The sequence below is a fragment of the Siphateles boraxobius genome, unplaced genomic scaffold (assembly GCF_051911475.1).
Source record: "Siphateles boraxobius isolate OS27281-9 unplaced genomic scaffold, OSU_SipBor_1 66, whole genome shotgun sequence".
Taxonomy (NCBI): Eukaryota; Metazoa; Chordata; class Actinopteri; order Cypriniformes; family Leuciscidae; genus Siphateles; species Siphateles boraxobius.
In genome coordinates this window covers 3872501-3877882 of record NW_027509193.1, presented here as the reverse complement: position 1 = coordinate 3877882, position 5382 = coordinate 3872501, and positions in this window count along the sequence as shown.

Genomic DNA, 5382 nt, shown 5'->3' with positions numbered 1-5382 from the left:
GTTAAATCTAAATATTAAATCTAAATCTAAACGTTAAATCTAAATATTAAATCTAAATGTAAATCTAAATGTTAAATCTAAATATTAAATCTAAATGTAAATCTAAATGTTAAATCTAAATGTTAAATCTGAATCTAAATCTAAATGTTAAATTTAAATGTTAAATCTGAATCTAAATCTAAATATTAAATCTAAATGTTAAATGTTACACCTAAATGTTAAATCTAAATATTAAATCTAAATCTAAATGTTAAATCTATATGTTAAATTTAAATGTTAAATCTGAATCTAAATCTAAATATTAAATCTAAATGTTAAATCTAAATGTTAAATCTAAATGTTAAATCTGAATCTAAATGTTAAATCTAAATCTAAATGTTAAATCTAAATATTAAATCTAAATCTAAACGTTAAATCTAAATATTAAATCTAAATGTAAATCTAAATGTTAAATCTAAATATTAAATCTAAATGTAAATCTAAATGTTAAATCTAAATGTTAAATCTGAATCTAAATCTAAATGTTAAATTTAAATGTTAAATCTGAATCTAAATCTAAATATTAAATCTAAATGTTAAATCTAAATGTTAAATCTAAATATTAAATCTAAATGTAAATCTAAATGTTAAATCTAAATGTTAAATTTAAATGTAAATCTAAATGTTAAATCTAAATATTAAATCTAAATGTAAATCTAAATGTTAAATCTAAATATTAAATCTAAATGTAAATATAAATGTTAAATCTAAATGTTAAATCTGAATCTAAATCTAAATGTTAAATTTAAATGTTAAATCTAAATGTTAAATCTAAATGTTAAATCTGAATCTAAATGTTAAATCTAAATCTAAATGTTAAATCGAAATATTAAATCTAAATCTAAATGTTAAATCTAAATGTTAAATCTAAATATTAAATCTAAATGTAAATCTAAATGTTAAATCTAAATATTAAATCTAAATGTAAATCTAAATGTTAAATCTAAATATTAAATCTAAATGTAAATCTAAATGTTAAATCTAAATATTAAATCTAAATGTAAATATAAATGTTAAATCTAAATGTTAAATCTGAATCTAAATCTAAATGTTAAATTTAAATGTTAAATCTAAATGTTAAATCTAAATGTTAAATCTGAATCTAAATGTTAAATCTAAATCTAAATGTTAAATCGAAATATTAAATCTAAATCTAAATGTTAAATCTAAATGTTAAATCTAAATATTAAATCTAAATGTAAATCTAAATGTTAAATCTAAATATTAAATCTAAATGTAAATCTAAATGTTAAATCTAAATGTTAAATCTGAATCTAAATCTAAATGTTAAATTTAAATGTAAATCTAAATGTTAAATCTAAATATTAAATCTAAATGTAAATCTAAATGTTAAATCTAAATATTAAATCTAAATGTAAATCTAAATGTTAAATCTAAATGTTAAATCTGAATCTAAATCTAAATGTTAAATTTAAATGTTAAATCTAAATGTTAAATCTAAATGTTAAATCTGAATCTAAATGTTAAATCTAAATCTAAATGTTAAATCTAAATATTAAATCTAAATCTAAACGTTAAATCTAAATATTAAATCTAAATGTAAATCTAAATGTTAAATCTAAATATTAAATCTAAATGTAAATCTAAATGTTAAATCTAAATGTTAAATCTGAATCTAAATCTAAATGTTAAATTTAAATGTTAAATCTGAATCTAAATCTACTAAATGTTAAATCTGAATCTAAATGTTAAATCTAAATCTAAATGTTAAATCTAAATATTAAATCTAAATCTAAACGTTAAATCTAAATATTAAATCTAAATGTAAATCTAAATGTTAAATCTAAATATTAAATCTAAATGTAAATCTAAATGTTAAATCTAAATGTTAAATCTGAATCTAAATCTAAATGTTAAATTTAAATGTTAAATCTGAATCTAAATCTAAATGTTAAATCTAAATGTTAAATCTAAATGTTAAATCTAAATGTTAAATCTGAATCTAAATGTTAAATCTAAATCTAAATGTTAAATCTAAATATTAAATCTAAATCTAAACGTTAAATCTAAATATTAAATCTAAATGTAAATCTAAATGTTAAATCTAAATATTAAATCTAAATGTAAATCTAAATGTTAAATCTAAATGTTAAATCTGAATCTAAATCTAAATGTTAAATTTAAATGTTAAATCTGAATCTAAATCTAAATATTAAATCTAAATGTTAAATCTAAATGTTAAATCTGAATCTAAATGTTAAATCTAAATATTAAATCTAAATCTAAACGTTAAATCTAAATATTAAATCTAAATGTAAATCTAAATGTAAATCTAAATGTTAAATCTAAATGTTAAATCTGAATCTTAATCTAAATGTTAAATCTAAATGTTAAATCTGAATCTAAATCTAAATATTAAATCTAAATGTTAAATCTAAATGTTAAATCTAAATGTTAAATCTAAATGTCGGGGCCAGAATTGGGCCACATAAAACAATACAAGCCACTTTACAGTGTCTGGGCCAGATTTGGGCCACATAAACAAAACAAATCATTTTAGAGGATGTGGGCCTCATTTGGGCCGGAGGAACTGTTTTTGTGTCTATTTTCCATGTGTGAACCAGTTTTGGGCCGGGGACCAAGCCAGAACAGGGCCAGAATTGAAGCAAGGATGTGGCCCTGTGGTGGGCCAGACAAATTTTGCTATCTGGGGTTGACACGTGTTTACTGTTAAACTGTATTCTTGTATATCTGCTCAAAACGTAGATGTATGTGACAACAATAATGTTTTAATCGCTTCGTAAATGTTCTCTGCATGTGCTGTGATTTTGGGTCAGTCGCGCTGTGCATTTGAAAAGCAAAACGCGCCAAACATTAGGCTACATGTTTTTACTCCAATCTAATTTCATAACGTCATAATGTTTCTCTGGTGTACTGTACTGAAGTGTTCCTTGATTTATCGTTATAGGCCAATTGCATTTCTGTAAAAGTAAAATTATTATTATTTGTATTTTATGCAGCCCTACAAGTATATGCCTACAAGGCACAACAAATGATTATGTATACATTTTTTGTATGAATTTTAAATCCAATTTTAACCAGTAAAATCACAATTAGATGTTCTTCCCCAAATCGTGCTGCCCTATAGTTTCTCCTCATATAGTTTCTCCTCCCCGTCTTCACTTTTTTTTAAAATTAATATTTACAGGGACCAGCTGCCACTGATGAGTCCAGCTGACTTTGACATGAGTCATTGACATGCACATGGTAAAATGAAAAAAGCAAACACCTTGTAATAATGTCCTTCGTTATGTATCTTGGGATAATGTTGTGTTGTAAATAAATCCAAACAATCAAAAAGACATTCTGTTAAACTCTCCTCATTCTTTGTTCTAGTTTCCTCAGTCCCACCTGATAGTGCCATTATGGGAGGGTCTTTGTCTTCCCAGGTGTGAAATACATCAATATTCATGATGATTCATGCCTTATGTGAATGAGTGAGCGGGATGATTTTCACATTGTTTTGAAGCAAAAAACTCTTGACTACGTGATACAATTTTCAAAAGTCTTGTGACCAAATAATCAGTGTGGGTTGTATGGCCTTATTTCAGTGACTAATTGTGTTTGTTTTTTCACAAGCCACGCATAAACGTAATTTTCTCAAAACTACAAACTTTTACATACCTGCTGCTCACATATTATTGTAACAGAGTTTGTGCTGAATAAAGTGTAATCAGTCTTTAGCCATGAAAGTGTTACAACTTCAAGTAACAGAAACAAGCACACGTCAGAGCATGTCAAACACCTCCAGGGTTCAGAAAACACCTCAGACCCCCGAGGGTTCATTCCGTGTGACAATATTAAATCTGAAGTATGATTTACGACAATGAGTCCTGGCACGTGTTGCCTAACTCCAATAGAGTCTTATCTTATGTTCATCTTATGCTCCCTCTTTTTATTCCTCCTTTTTGTGTGTGTGTGTGATATCTGTGATTGTTTTTGATTGTATTACGATATGTCAATAATTTAGCATGTGATGTCATGTATGTGTTATTTATGTATCGACTGTATATGTATCTTCCTCTCGAGGACAAATAAACTCTCTATCTATCTGTCTATCTGTCTGTCTGTCTGTCTGTCTGTATCTATCTATCTATCTATCTATCTATCTATCTATCTATCTGTCTGTCTGTCTGTCTGTCTGTCTGTCTGTCTGTCTGTCTGTCTGTATCTATCTATCTATCTATCTGTCTGTCTGTCTGTCTGTCTGTCTGTCTATCTATCTATCTATCTATCTATCTATCTGTCTGTCTGTCTGTCTGTCTGTCTGTCTGTCTGTCTGTATCTATCTATCTATCTATCTGTCTGTCTGTCTGTCTGTCTGTCTGTCTGTCTGTCTGTCTGTATCTATCTATCTATCTATCTGTCTGTCTGTCTGTCTGTCTGTCTGTCTGTCTGTCTGTCTGTCTGTATCTATCTATCTATCTATCTATCTATCTATCTATCTATCTATCTATCTATCTATCTATCTATCTATCTATCTATCTATCTATCTATCTATCTATCTGTCTGTCTGTCTGTCTGTCTGTCTGTCTGTCTGTCTGTCTGTCTGCCTGTCTGTCTGTCTGTCTGTCTGTCTGTCTGTCTGTATCTATCTATCTATTGTAAGGAACTCAGCTTTTTGGAAATATTAATAATCAATAATATCTTGTTATTATTAATTATAAATATTTGGGTCAGTTAATTGGATTAACTTGATGTGGCTGAATTAATATTACAATCAATTAATCAGTTCTTCCAACGAACTATTTTGATTATTAATTTATTCTAATAAAAGGGTATCTTCCATGGCCACCGAAGAATAATTATTTCTTCGCCTGTACAGTACTTTGAGCCAGTAGCAAAAACCGTGATCGTAAAGTGACTTGTATTGCAAACAAAACAGAACCAAATACATATTATGTACAAGTTTTATTAACTAAATATAGATATTTATATGAATATAAATAAACTAAACAACATACACACATGAATACATAAATAGGTTAGTGATAGGATGAAATTGGAAACCGGAAGAGGGTCTATGAGAAGAACCATCAGAATTTCATTTTCACATTTCATTGAATTGAATACTTGCATTTGTAATGGGAACAATTCTTGAAGTTGTTGAAAATTGGAGTCGTTGATGGTTCCGGCAGTGTCAAGTGGAAGTTGGTTGAGCGTTCTCTTTCTCCAGGAACGCATGACTGGTTTGGTGAAGGCCTGGGACTCTGTTGAGGCCACGCCGAGCACCCAGGAGAAGTGAGGAAGTCGGAAGGATGGGTGATTGGAGTCGTTGTTGGTTGGAGTCTTTGTTGGTTGGAGTCTTTGTTCCAAAACTCC